General features: G+C 50.2%; 1 protein-coding gene across 3 annotated transcripts in view; it reads right to left on the bottom strand.

The window, feature by feature from the left end:
- Positions 1 to 15,304, bottom strand: part of LOC146426384 (acid-sensing ion channel 2) — a 377,298-nt gene that overhangs the window by 250,727 nt on the left and 111,267 nt on the right. The window lies entirely within an intron of this gene.

Genomic DNA, 15,304 nt, shown 5'->3' with positions numbered 1-15,304 from the left:
CAATTGGGTTCTGTTCCAATGAATAAGATTTATCCTTCCTTTAAGAGGAGCCTGACTTTGCTCAGTGAAAAACGGTTTGCAGTCACCCACAGCTCCCTTACAACCTGTAATCCACCACTTACATCCTCCCTCCAATCCCACGGGAGCTGTTCATCATTTTCTTTCTGGATACAGAAAGTGTAAAATACCATTTCTCCCAAAATAAAACAATCACATAAAAGATAAGAGTGAGAGATTGTGAAAAACCCTGGAGTCTGTGACCACTTAGTGCTACTTGAGTAAGATTGGCCCCTTCAGAGATAAATATTGCACTGTATGAATCCTTTCTGCTCTATGGAGTATTTATGGTGTGTTCTGCAAAGCATTCAGTGTACAGAGGTAATTCCACTCTAAACTGTACATTAAGGAACCATTAATATTCCAAAGGAGCAGGCTGGAAGTTGATAAATGCCAGCACTGAGGTCACTGTGGCTGCCCTTTCCTCTCCAGCTATTTAATGATGTATTTGCTCCAGGTCTGCTTCTCACAACTGACAGGAGCTGCTCAGAAGAGCTTGGATGGAACAGACACAAACACAGTTTCAGCCCAGGAGGGTTTGGACAGCGATAACTAAACTCCTACGAGTGCAAATCAAGTGTCACCATGCGGCACAAAGTGTCTCAACGATCCCCAATTGTCCCTGCACCAGGGTCACCTATCCACTGGTGGGAACTGGAGCTCGGAACATGTCAGCAATTGTCCCCTTCTGGCACAGGGGGCAAAGGGGGAGCACAGGGATCCCAGTTCTGAGTCACAGGATCATGGAACAGTTTGGATTTGGAGGGATCTCAAAGCCCATCCAGTGCCACCTCCATCATGCAGGGACATCTCCCAGGGTGCTCCAAGCCCCGTCCAGACTGGGCTGGGAAAGGATTCTGTGGAGCTGGGAAGGGATTCTGTGGAGAAACCAGAAGAAGAAAGGGGAGGAACACCCGTTGTTATTGAAATTCCCCACAATGGGCTCCTCTGCCCAGTGGGAGAGCAGGAGCTGCCCTGGGGTTGCTGCTGTGCCCTGAAGTCCTCCTTACCCCAGTGCTGCTTTCAGGGCAGGTGAAAGAACCCAACACAGCAACAGCAGCAAAGGAAGGAGTCACAGGGGAGGCCCTGGCACAGAGTGCCAGAGAAGCTGTGGCTGCCCCTGGATCCCTGGAAATGTCCAAGGCCAGGTTGGACAGGGCTTGGAGCAGCCTGGGATAGTGGAAGGTGTCCCTGTCTACAGCAGGGGTGGCACTGGATGGGATTTAAGATCCTTTCCAACCCAACCCATTCCATGATTCCCTGATTGCTATCAGACCAAACATTCAAGCCCAAAGTGTTTTTCTTTCTTTTTCCTCAACTTCCTGAAGCCAGATGGGTCACAACCCATTTTCTCTGTTTTCCATTCCATGCAGGATCTGGAGCTGTTTCTCTTCCACACTGCTGCAGAAAAAGCCAAGTGCTCAGGAGTGATAACGAGCTGAGAACATGGGGAGATATTTATCAGAAATGTCACAAAGTTGGTTGTGGTTTGATGGGAGGGAGCGGCTCATCCCTGAGCCACAACTTGAGGCAGCTGCAGGAGATTCAGGAGTTATTCAGCAAATGTGGAATCTGCCCTGATAAGAAACACCGAGTGACTGGAGCAGGATTTCTCTGTGTAAATTGAAATCAGGGCTGTGTAAAGCTGAATTAAACCTTTGTCACGAAGCTGCAGAGCTGTCACTTGTATTCTTCCAGGATAAATTGGCAGCATCCACTGAGAACAGCCTTGGAACAGTGCTTTGACTGCAGTAGCTGCTTTTAGAGTAACAGCGAAAGGAGATGATCTGTTCTTCAAAATCCTAAAATGGTACTGATTTACACACAAGAGAATGAACTGCACCACGCTCTGCCCAGGGAACTGCTCCACAAAACTGAATTTCTACTATAAAGCTGCTTTATTTTCGTAATTGCCCCTCTGGAGGAATTTTGTTAATTGTTCCTCTCTCTTCCCCTACCTTTTATTCCAGTGTTCCCTCTCCAGCCCAGGGGAATGAAGCCAAAGGGTTTTCATCTCAAGTTTGGAAAGCTGGTCAGCTTTCATTAGGGCCTCAGTTGCTTTTAATCAGCTCTTCCCAAAAAACAATTGCAAATAATTACCTGAGCTTCTCCTGGGCTTTGGGGTCAGAAGAAAGGTGATCAACTGAAGACAGACAGGACACTGCTCCTGTCAAAGCCTGGACACTTCCCAAGGTCTGAGCCAAGGAAATAAAACCAAGTTTCATAATCCCTGGCCGTGCCAGTTAAGAATCCATGCAAAACCCCTTGCAAGGTTTAGATGTGATTTCCAAGTGTCCTCCATGCTGCTGCTTCTTCTGGCATTGTCCTGGCTCTTACTCAGAATCACAGAATTATGGGATCATTAAGTTTGGAAAAGACCTTTAAGGTCCTGGAGTTCAACCATCACCACTGACCCCTGTCCCCAGGTGCCACATCCACAGGTTTTCTGAACACTTCCAGGCATGAGGATTCCACCTCTGCCCTGGGCAGCGCATTCCAATGCTTTGCAACCTTTTCCATGAAGAATTTTTCCCCAGTATCCACCCTGAGCCTCCCCTGGCCCAGCCTGAGGCTGTTCCCTCTCCTCCTGTCCCTGTTCCCTGGAGCACAGCCTGACCCCCTGGCTGTCCCCTCCTGTCAGCAGTTGTGCAGAGCCACAAGGTCCCTCTGATCCCCTTTGCTCCAGGCTGAGCTCCTTTCCCAGCTCCCTCAGGAACTCTCCAGCCCCTTTCCCACTTCTCCAACCCATGGTAAAGTTGCTCAGACCTGCACAGAGACATCACCTGACTGTGAATCTCGCCAGCACACCCTGCAATCATCTCCCTGAATCAGGGCTGAGGTGCTGGAAATGAGAAGTGATGCTGTGCTGACAATTCCCCTGGGAAGGCAGCAAGGAGAGAGCAGAGACAAGAGCTCCACAAGCAGCAGAACAGCCCAGTTTCTCAGCCCAGCAGGGAAATTGGAGCATTGCAGCCCTAAAAGGCTCTGAAAAGCTACAGCAGATGGGATGAACTGATTCAGCAGCTCCCAGCAACAGCCTCTGCTTCCCCTTCTCCCAGACTGTTCCTCCCTCCCTCGCCGCAAAACAGCCCCAAACCTGAGCAGATCCACCCCAGCAGGTCACTCACAGGCCTGGCCTGGCTGAACTGACCCACGGGACCCTCACTGGGCACCCCCAGAAGTGGCCCCAGGGAAGGATGAACACCCCATTGCACAGGAATGAGCCCTGATGTCAGAAATGGCTCCTCCTGGGCCAGAGGCTGCAGGGACAGGTGGAACAGAGCACTGAAAGGACACCAGGAGCCACATCACCCATGGAAGCCATGAGGCCTCTGCCCAACAGCTGCAGTGGTAGTCCTCAAAAATTATTACTATCTTTATGGAGAATGGGAGATTTAATCGTAGAATCCAAGAACTACTGAGGATGGAAAAGCCCTCCAAGGCCATTGAACCCACCCTGTGCCTGATGCCCATCCCATCCCCAGCCCAGAGCTCAGAGTGCCACATCCTTGGACACCTCCAGGGATAGGAACTCCAAACCTTCCTGGACAGCCCCTGCCATGGCCTGAGCACCCTTTCCATGAGGAAATTCCTTCTGAGAAGAAATGAAGCAGCTCCAGAGCATGTTTGACAATAACATGGTGTCAGGTTTGACAATAACATGACCCTGACTGAATGCTAAGCACTTCTGCTCTCTCCTGCTGCAAACGTGCAGGAGAGGAGAAAGAAAAAAAACTGTAAAAACACACACCAATCTCACGAGTTAAATGAGATAGGACACTGGTAGGAGGACGCATGGAAGAAAAGCACAGACAGGCTCTAAACTTCAAGTTGCAAAGTGATTTAATTACTAACAGAGCTGGAGGATATATGAGAGGTAAAAATAATCTTTTCATACACTATTTTGTTCACTCACCCCCTCCCTCTTAAGACAGCATTTTCTAATCACCCCCTCCCTCCTTCCAACCAACAGCTCGGGTAGGGAGGCAGGATGTGGGGTATTTTTTAGTCCATAGAGCAGATCCACAAATATATTCATCACCACAATTCTTCTACTACAAATACTCTTTTATCTCTACTTATGTCTCTCTCTAGACAGTCTCTACTCTCACCCCCTCCCTCTTTAGAAGCATTCTTTCCACTCACCCCCCTTTCCTTCTTTCCAAACCAACAGCATGGGCAGGGGGTAGGGTAAGGGGTTTGTTCTCTGGTCAGCCCATCAGGGAGAAGAGTCCTCTATTTATCCATGGGGTCCCTCCCCTGGGAGATAGTCTTCTACAAACTTCTTTGGCATAGGTCCAATCTCACGAGCAACATCCCACCCGAATTCTGCTGCAATGTGAGGTTTTTTGTCCATAAGATGCTGTGCAGACTCTCCCGAGCTGAGGCCAGGCTGCTTCCATGCCAGGAGCAAGGCCTTTCTCCCCCTTGCAAGGCCTTTTGAAGTTTTAACTCTTTATATGAGACTCCCACTGGTTCACAGCTTCCTCCAGGCATCCACCTGCTCCTCTGGCATGGGCTGTGGGTGGATTTCTGCATCCTTGTGGACTCCATGGGCTGCAGGGGAACCTCCTGCTCCCCCCATGGCCTTCACCACGGCTAGCAGAGGGTTTTCAGCTCCGGCGCTTGGAGCACCTCCTCCCCCACCTTCTTCACTGACCTTGGTGTCTCCATGTTATTTTCCCTTCACATACCTCCACCTCCTCCTCCAACTACAAAGAAGTGAAAGAAGTGTGTGCCTGCCTTGCTTTGATTTCTTCTTACATATGTTTTCACAGAGGCATAACTAGCACCTCTAATTGGCCCAAACTTGGCCGGTAGCATGTCTATCACTCTCAGAGCCATCAGAGATTGTTTCTGCTGGACTTGATGCAAAACTTCCAGAACCTTCACTGAGGACAAATAGGAGCCATCTTCGTGCCACTCCTCACCCCTCAGACACTTCCTCAGGCCTACTACAACAGCTTCTGAGGGGTTTAAATTTCTCTTAGATGTTAAAGATACCTTGCTGATGTTTTGGGCCAATCAAAACCACCACATAGGGTGTCATTATCTGTGGGGAATGGAATGGCAAACTCCTCTGAAATGCTCTTTACAAACAGGGACATGTGGGGAAGGTCAAATTTCCATTGGGTTTAAGTTTCCCAGAGCTCTTTCCCTCATCACTGCACAGGGGAATTCTGCACATCACTTCCCCAGATCCCCAGGGGAAATCTGCTCCCCAAATTCCTCTGCAGCACAAACACACAAAAGCGTCTCCATCCCCTTGTGCTTCTGCCTCTTCTCCATGAAATCCTACAGTGAAGGAAAACCACTCAGAAGCTCTTGGCCAGTGCAGGGCAGGGAACAGAAGGTCCAGGGATATGGGATAGCTGGGAATGTTCATGGCCCCATCAGCCAGAAGTGGCACCAGCAAGGAACAGGCCCCGGTGTCCCTCACTGTCCCTTGGAGCAGGGCACCCTCGCACACACAAAATACAGATCCATGCCCAACTCCCAGCAGTTAAATTCCAGATCAAAAGCCCCATAACTGTGGATGTGCTCTGCTTATTATCAGCTCTGTCTTTGATTGCCTGAAGGTCTTTCCAACAACATTGACTTTAATTACTTTAATGAGAGAGAAAATGATCTGAGGAGTGTCAGCTCAATGGGGCAAGGTCCTGATGGAAATGCTAAGTCTGGGATCATTAGTTCAGCAGTTAATAGCACATTATCTGAAGTTATTGGAGCTAAATGTAAACAGCTCCTGGAGCTTGACTGATGTCAGGAGCAAAGCTGGGGAAACAAATTAGGAGAGGCTTTGAACTGAGCTTGTGTTGGTTCTGCTCCCACCTTCTGCAGAGGCGGCTCCTTGTTGGTCCAGAGCAGAAAAAAACTGTTTGTAGAGAGAAAAGAAAAGGAAATTGAATCCATGTGGGATGTCTTCACCAAAACCCTCCGACAATCCCTTACAATGAACTTCTGGAAGTGACTGAGTTTATCTAAAGCAAATTAAGATAAAGCAAATCAAGGCCACTTCAGCCCTTCAGGGAAGGCTGAGAAGTTAATCTGCTCCTGCAGCAGTCCTGAGCCTCCTCTCCAGCTCAAGGAAGGCAAGATGGAGCAATTTAGCTTCATTTGCAATGAAAAGGAATTAAATTGCACTGTACGACCTCATCTCTGCTGCAGGTAAGAGCTGCCCACAGCCACCCAGCTCAGCTGACAGGCAATTAATTTGAGGCAGAGGTAATGTGATTCTGATTCTGGGCCAGGAGTATTTGTTACAAGGATATAATCTGGTTAAATTAATCCCATTTAATTTTTCACTTGCCTTGGTGGGGCCTGCACTTGTAAGAACAGCCCTTCCTTGTGTTCTCTTTGTGAGGATCAGAATTGCTGCTTGTTTCAGCTTGGAACTAGAAAGGGAACTGCATGAAAATTGATGAAACCAAGGATTTTACTTCCCAAAGAAAATCCTTTCCTGAACTTTCCTGTGATGATGTGGTCCTGTGCATAAACCAAGCACTGCACGTATCAAAGATAACCAAAGCCATCCTTGGAGATTCCAGCTCATCAGACATGCTGATTCCTAGTGTAGCCTTCAGTTTTTCTCTGTCTTAGGAATAATTCTTGGGTTTTGTACAAGTGCTTTGAACAACTTTGCAGGTTTGTGGCTTATGGAGGCAAAATACATCTTTTAAATAACCCTGCAGTCGCCATCCATTGTGAAAACTCCATAGGGAAAGCCCCCAAATCCACCAGAAATGCCTGAGGAGCTTGGCCAAGGTGGGCAGTGAGGAGAGCAAAGGCAGTGAATGAATTCAGCACCTCAGGGCTGTCCTGCTTTGTCCCAAAACAAGGAAGTTTGGGCTTGGGGGGCTGAGGTGAGAAGCTGTGGCTGCCCCTAGATCCCTGGAAATGTCCAAGGCTGAGTTGGATACTGGGGTTTGGAGCAAACTGGGACAGTGGAAGGTGTCCCTGCCATGGCCTGGACAAGGTGTTCATAGAATCACAGAGACATAGGATCATGGAATCCTGGAATGGTTTGGGTTGGAAGGACCTTAAAGCCCATCCAGTGCCACCCCAGCCATGGCAGGGACACCTTCCACTGTCCCAGGGTGCTCCAAGCCCCATCCAGCCTGGCCTTGGACACTGCCAGGGATCCAGGGGCAGCCACAGTTTCCCTGGGAATTCCATCCCAGCCCCTCCCATCCTCACAGGGAGGAAATCCTTCCCACTATCCCACCTCTCCCTGCCCTCTGGCAGTGGGAAGCCATTCCCTGTGTCCTGTCACTATTCTTAGGGATGCTTTAAGATCCCTCGATGCTGATGGGAACCACAGGGTGCTTTGTGTACAAATCCTCTCCTGATCCAGGTGAAAGGAAGGACACAGAACATGTCACCACCTCAATGTCTATCCCACAGCTGGCACTGCCAGGGGGAGGAGGAAGAGTGGAGATGGGGAACATGCAGCCCTGCAGCTTTTTATAGAGCAATTGAATTTATTGAAGGAGCTCAGAGCCTCCCCAGCCCGACCCTTCAGGCCATGTTTGCCTGGGGAAAGACAAATGTCCTGTTCACCACAAACAGCAGAAACTGCAGCCCTGTGATCTGAGCCTGACCCTGACTCAGGAAATCCTGGGAAACCTCCAGAGGCAGCATCAAATTCTTTGCCTTGGGGTGAAGGAGAAGGAAACAAGGGACAGATCTGTGCAGCCTCAGAAAGGATGAGGCATTTCCAGCACTCAGGCAGAGCATGTGCAGTGACAGGAGTGAGGAGTGTAATTACCAGGGCACCCAATTCCTCTGCTCCAGGCGGAAGCTGATCAGCAGATGGTTTGCAAAGAGCTCCCATTGCTCCTGGTGGCTCATGCAGCGTAATTAGCCAGGGAAATGGGAGCTGTGACAGGAGTCTCACAGCCTGAGCAGCCCCAGACACAGCCAGTGATGTTTCCTGACGCTGCAAACCTGAGTGCAAGACAAAACTACTCTGCAATGTGGAGCAGCACTGGGTTGGGAACCCAGCTGCTCATTCCTGCCTGGGTGCTCCAACAAAAAATGTCAAATGAGGAATGTGTTGGACAGATCCACTTAAAAGCTTAAATTTGCTTTACCTGTGGCAAGATGGGACTTCATGAGGTGCCAGCTCCAGGGAGAGCTGTGCTGGGAATCTCAAAAATCCTGGGGTTTATTGGTGGGAGCAAGACCAGGGAGAAAGAAGGAATTTGGATTTCCTCCCTGTGAGGGTGGGGAGGCCCTGGCACAGGGTGCCCAGAGCAGCTGTGGCTGCCCCTGGCTCCCTGGAAGTGTCCAAGGCCAGGTTGGACAGGGCTTGGAACACCCTGTGTTATCCCTGGAACTGCTGTCTATTCCAGCAGCACTCTGCAGGCTGGCACAGGTATTCCAGAGGTGCTTTGTGGTGGATATTTCACTGCCTCTTTCCTTTCAGGTCAGGGACAGACAAAACCCTTTCTAAAGCGCCCAGGGAAGGATTTATGGCCCAGCAGTGCTGGGCAGCCTCAGTTTGTCCTGACGCCTATTTAAGTTCCTGGGCTTCCCAGACATCCCCAGTCTTTCCCCTCTCAAGCCACTCTTTAAATTCATCAGACACCAGGCTTCCATTAGGCAGTCCTTTAAGCCCTGCTTTGATCTCAAACCCAGCATTTTTGTTTCCTTCCTTGAGGAGTCATCAAACCACTTGCTCTGGGTGGTGCTGGCAGTTTCCTGGTTGTATTGCAGCTCTGTGTTCAGCTCCACGCACTGATCCCATCCCAACCACTTCCTTGGGATCAGACAAAACATGGGATTACTCAACCACAAGTATTGATGAGTTCTTCTGAACAGCTTTTATTTCAACAAAATGGAGCTGCTTAAGAAATCCCCACTATTGACAGTTTTCCTCCTAGCTCCTCCCTCCTCACCTGGAGCAGGGCCAGCGCTGGGTTGGGATCAGTGTTGGAGCTCGTTTGAGGGGAAGGAGCTGCTCAAGTTTCCCTTCTGTGCAGTCCCAGCACCGACTCACCCATGTCCATGGTTCCCCTGCCATCAATCACCTCCATTTCCCAGAGCCCTGACTGGAATGCTGAGGCTGTACCTGCGTGGGCTCCTGTGGGACACTTTAGGGCAAGCAGGGCATCCTTGACAGAAGTTATTCCGTGTATTTGTGCCTCAGGCATTGTCTGGCTCCAGCAATAACTGCAGGTTGTGCCGTTTCATTACTGAAGAACTTTTGCTGCACCAAATTCAGGACATGAACCGTGGGGATTTCTCATCTCAGGAGTTTAATTACCTCTTTGATTGAAGCAAATGTTGTATCAAGTGGAGAGAGGGAGGTCAGAGTTGGAATGACCTCTTCACAGCCAGATTAGAAGCGCAGCTTCTGTATCTGCCGTTGGCTTCTAATGAGGAATTTCAGATTCACCAGCTTCAAAGTAATCTCCAAAATGCAGCTGAACAGCTCCAGAGAGGAGATTCGACTTTGTTGCTCTGCATTTTGCACCATGCCCCTTTTTTCTCTCCCTTTTGAGCTGTTTGATACTGTCTGTGCTCCTTGTGCTCTGGAAACACTGCATCAGAGATCTGGGCGCTGCAGCTGGATGATGAATGTGATTAAACGAGCCAGAGGAGTTGGTTTCTCTCTGCTTGGTCTTGGACTTCCTTATAAAGGATTCTAAGGAGCTCCTCAGGGCTCCTTAGGGGAAACCGCTCAGTGCCATTATTTATTTCTTTATTTATTGTCCCACCTTCCCAGCTCTGCCACATTTCTCACAACACCAAATCCAGCCCCTCCCGGAGCAAAGGGGGAGTGGGGAGAAAATTCCCTAAGAAATGTTGCAATTAAAAAAAAAACCCCCACAAAAAACCAAACCAAAAAACAGGAAGAAACTTCAGAGGTTCATTGGAGCTGGAAAATCTCAGTGTAAAGCTCTGGCGTGGGGGACCAGGGAAAGGCTGGAGACTGGAAACCAAGGCTTAATCCATGGCTTGGTGTGCCCTCAGCTGAAGTGTTGGAAGGCGCAGCTTTTCAGCCCTGGGGACAGAAATCCTGGAGGATTCCTGAGCTCCAACCTCAGTGCAAACTCCTGCTGAGCTCTACATCCACTGCCAGAGCTCCCTACTACTTAAAAATCAGGGAGGAAAAGTTGTCCAGCAACAAAATTTGCCCCTTGGTTCTCATCTTTAAAATTCTTGAACCAGGTCCTTCAGAGCTCTAAATTTTATTGGTGAGAATCCAACCTGAGTGCCTGAGGCTGGGAATCCAATAACTGAAGGCACTTAAAACATGCCTAAGAGTAGGAATTTAATAACTGAAGTCTGCTTTGGATCATAACTCTGGAGTTTGGGTGTCTTGAAGATCAAATTGTTCAATAAGAGACATCCTGGAGGGTGGGGATTTCTTTTTCTGAAGGTTCTGCAAGTATTTAATGGACCAGAATTCCCCATCACAAATATCCAGATTTCCTTCTGTTCCCACTCAAGTGCTGCAGGATTTCACCAGCTCCTCTTAAGACCAAAACACTCATTCCATGACCTTTTAGGAGGAATTCAGCTCTTCCAAGGGATGTTGTGTCCCACAGCCAGCCTGTCCCTTGGGAGAGCCTGTCTCCTGCCAGGCTGATCTCCTGAGCACAAAAACACAGCTGAAAAAGGCACCTCAGCCCAGCCTTTGGAATGTTCTCCAGGAGAATGCCGAGGCTCCTTCCAGCCTTAAAGCTCCTGCACATCTCCATGGCACCAAGTATGGAATCAGAGAATGGAATCTCAGACTCGTTTGGGTTGGAACAGAACTTAAAGCCCACCCAGTGCCACCCCTGCCATGCCACACCTTCCACTGTCCCAAGTTGCTCCAAGCCCCAGTGCCCAGCCTGGCCTTGGACACTGCCAGGGATCCAGGGGCAGCCACAGCTTCTCTGGGCACCCTGTGCCAGGGCCTCCCCACCCTCACAGGGAACAATCCCTTCCCAATCTCCCATCCATCCCTGCCCTCTGGCAGTGGGAAGCCATTCCCATGTCCTGTCCCTCCATCCCTTGTCCCCAGTCCCTCTCCAGCTCTCCTGGAGCTCCTTTAGGCTCTGGCAGGAGCTCTGAGCTCTTCCTGGAGCTTCTCCTCTCCAGGTGAACAATCCCAGCTCTCCCAGCCAGGCTCCAGAGGGGCTCCAGCCCTTGGATCAGCTCCATGGCCTCCTCTGGACTGTTCCAACAGCTCGATGTCCTTGCTGTGCTGAGGGTCCCAGACCTGGAGCCATCTCTACTGGTTGGATCTCACAAGGGCACAGGGGGACAATCCCCTCCCTCAAACTGCTCCCACTCCCTCTGCATGTAGCCCAGGGTGTCTTTGGCCTCCTGGGTTGGAGTTCACAACATTGGCTCATGTCCCTTTCCCTGCTCCCATTATTCTGTCTATGTGGGTGGGACAGGGACAGGGACATCCTGCCTGGCCCAAGGGGGCAAACAGAGGAGCCAAATCCTGCATGAACAAAGCAAAACAGGTTGTGACAGTGCCAGAGCTCCAACCCTAGCCCAAATCCGTCCTGAATTCTCCAGGTTGCTCTTTCTCCATGAACCTGCTCCCTCTGCAAAGGCAGCCCCCAGCAGGATCCTGCAGCATGTCACCCAGGGCTACCACAGCTGCCACCTCTGTGCCATGCTGCCTTCAAACAGGTGCCAGTTGCCACCAGAGCTGCAGACAGAGAAAAGACTCTGGGCTGTCAGTGCAGAAGCTGCTCTGGGTTCAGCTGAGGTGGGGTAGGAGCTTCCCAGCTCTGCCATTAGCTGGCAATACGGATCAGATCCTTGTTGTCTAACCTGGTTCTGTCAGAATGGCTTTAAAAAATTCAACAAACAAAATCCTACTATTAGCAATGTTTTAAGCTAATCCAGATCATTTTGATAGAACTGGGCTAGGGAGCAATTCCAGCTGTCACAGCAGGAGCAGTGCTGTCCCCTGGCCAGGGCCAGGGCTGTGGGCAGGTGGAGCAGGACACAGAGCTGCACCTTTTCCTAGGGGAGCCTGGCAGAGCCCGGCAGGACTGGGCTGGGCCAGCCCTGGGTGGCCAGGTGGCTGCAAAGGTGGCCCACAGGCAGGGTCACACCAAGGCTGCGCCTGAATGGAGTGCAGAACAGGACAGAGCTCAGGGATGGGATGGGATGCAGGGATGGGATGCAGGGATGGGATACAGGGATGGGATACAGGGATGGGATACAGGGATGGGATACAGGGATGGGATACAGGGATGGGATACAGGGATGACTCCAGGTCACACCTTGCTGTATTCCCCAAGCCGAGTGTCCCAGGGCTGTGGGCCCAGGAGCAGGGCTGAGGCATGAGCATGGCTGTGACAGGGCACCGAACTGTGCCACAAACACCACTCGAGCACTGGGCTTGTGTGATATTATCAGGGTGACAGCAGCATTCTGTTGATGATTCACCCTGGGCTCATGGGGCTGAATAATTCAATGTTTCAGTGATAGCACACCAGAGTTCAGGCAGAGCAGCAAACACTGCCTGAGCCTGCAACAGCTCCCAGCCCTGCTCAGGGACCTGCACTGGATGATCACAGAATCATGGATCACAGAATTGTTAAGGCTGGAAAAGACCTTTGAGATCATCAAGCCCAAGTATCAACCTAATGTGATGTTCCTTGAGCAGCCCAGCTGTTCCCACCACTGTGATAATAAAGAGTTCAGCTGTAATGAGAGGAATCCTTGACCCAGTTAAGGATATCCAAAGTCTAGGTAGGAGTAAATGAGAGAGGACATAATTCCCTGTGTGCAGGTGGGACACTGGAACACAGAGACTTCAAGGAGCAGAGTTCTGGCTGTGCATTAATCAGAAGTGGGGACAAATATTTTATGTAGGTGCCAATCTTACCTCAGCTGTGGCCACACTTCCAGTCAGTGGAAAGTCAAAGCAGTGCAGGACTATCCACAAATCCTCCAGTGACTTCTGACTACCCGCACCCTCCATTCCCAGCAGCTGTTGGACACCTCTGTTCCACCAGCTGTGCTCACAGCAGTGACCTCGTCATGGCATTGCTGGACTTGGATCAATTCCTTTTGGCTTGCCTTGAGCATGGCTGTGCCAGGGCAGACTCTGCCTCAGAGACAGGAATTGCTGTGCTCCTACAGCAGCTCCTCCAGTAGCTCCAGTTCAGCCCTGTGCTGGCCCCACTGGGAGTCAGAGCTTTGGAGTGGATGAGCAGCAGATCTCTGCAGCTGCCTGGGCTGGCAGAGTTGTCCCCAGAGCTCTGTACCTTACAAGTTCCCTCAGCACTTCAGATAGAGAGAGGGCTGGGGGTGATCTCTCCAGGCTCTCTGCAGGCTCTCTCCAGGCTCTCTCCAGGCTCTCTCCCACATTTCCGTGCAAACAGGTTTGTTTATCCCTTGAAAACACAGACACATCCAGCAAAAATTGGCCTTCTTGACTCGAGGAAGTAATTTGGTGTCGCAGCAATTGTCAGACACGGTGGCACCATCTGCCACACTCACATGACTGTAATTTGCCAGACACTGCATCACCTCCCTGTTTCCAATTATCCTTTTTTTCTCTGAACAAAGCCTGTCTTTAACACAATGCTGCTACATCCAAGGGAAAGGAGGAATAATAATCACTGTTTACCATTATCCAGCAATACATTATTCATGCTTCCCTCTGTTAGCAAAATCTTCCCTTCCCTAATATCAAGTGGTACATATTGGAGGGGACAGGCAGAGCCTCTGGGATTCCAGATGACTCTGCACTGCTCTCATTAGCATAAACTCTCAGATTAATCAGGAGATTCATTACAGAGCAACTTCACTGCAGGGACTTGGGGAGTAGGTGCAGTTTCACCTGGAGTGGGAGCACAGCACCTGATCAGCTCCTGTGGCAACGGCAGAGTCACCTGGACCCACTGCCATGGACCCCAAAAACCTAGAGAAGGACACACCAGAGCTAGGGGGTGCTGAAGGTCTGGCACATTCCAGGGTTGGACTGTTCCAGAGATCCCCCTCAGGTCAGCTCCATATCCCACCTACCAATACTAAGGTTTCTCAAAGATCACACACATAAGGCACAGCTCCTGCTGCTGGGATGGGATTGTCCATCTGCTGGGTTGGGATTGTCCAACTGATGGGATGGGATTGTCCATCTGCTGGGTTGGGATTGTCCCTCTGCTGGGTTGGGATTGTCCCTCTGCTGGGTTGGGATTGTCCCACTGCTGGGGTGGGATTGTCCCGCTGCTGGGTTGGGATTGTTCCACTGCTGGGCTGGGATTGTCCAACTGCTGGGTTGAGATTGTCCCACTGCTGGGGTGGGATTGTCCCGCTGCTGGGCTGGGATTGTCCAACTGCCAGGTCACAGCCTGGGGCCCCCGAGCAGCCCTAGAACAGCACCAATAGCAATAAAGAAGTGGCAGGCAGGTGCCCAAAGCCAAAGCAAAGCTGGCAGGGAGCTGGGCAGAAGATTCCTCCAGCCAAGTGCTGCCCCTGCCAGGCTGTTTTATCCAGGAAAAAGAGATCCAACAGAACAATTGTGGGATCACTCACACAGAGATACAATGCTGGAGTTATAAAATGTCTTGGCTGGAAATGAAATACCACCAAATAGAGATGAATGCCAGAAAATTTGTAGGGTGAAGGAAGATCAAGATATTAATAAAATATATTAATAAAAAACAGGAGACATGTCTCTTGCCCAGAGGGGTTGTGGATTCCACATCCCTGGCAGTGTCCAAGGCCAGGTTGGACAGGGCTTGAAGCAGCCTGGGATAGTGGGAGGTGTCCCTGCCACGGCTGGGGTGGCACAGGATGGCTTTAAGGTTCTTTCCCACCCAAACCACTCCATGATTCTCAGTAAGGACCAAGGGAAATGGTGCATTCCAGGTTGTCGGGGTTTGACCCTGACTAAATGCCAGGCACTTTGACTCTCTCTTGCTACAGAAAAAAAGCCTGTAAAAATACACACCAATCTCGTGAGTCAAATGAGATAGGACACTGGTTGGTAGGAGGACACACAGAAAAAAGGGCAAACAGGCTCTAACTTAAAGTTGCAGAAAGTGATTTCATTACCTAACAGAGTTGGAGGATAAAATGCAAGGCAAAAATAAACTTTTCATACATTATTTTGTTCACTCCCCCGCCCCTTACAAATCTATAGTATTCACCCCCTTTCCTCTTTTATAACCAACAAGCCCGGGTAGGGAGGCAGGGTGTGGGGTATTTTCTCAGTCCACAGAGCAGGTTCATAAATCTATTCATCACAATTCTTCTACTACAAATACTCTTTTAT

This window comes from Lichenostomus cassidix, chromosome 27 (genome assembly GCF_008360975.1).
Source record: "Lichenostomus cassidix isolate B80296 chromosome 27, HeHo_3.0, whole genome shotgun sequence".
NCBI lineage: Eukaryota > Metazoa > Chordata > Aves > Passeriformes > Meliphagidae > Lichenostomus > Lichenostomus cassidix.
Note: the sequence above shows the minus strand (reverse complement) of the source record. Positions and strands in the feature narration are given on the sequence as shown.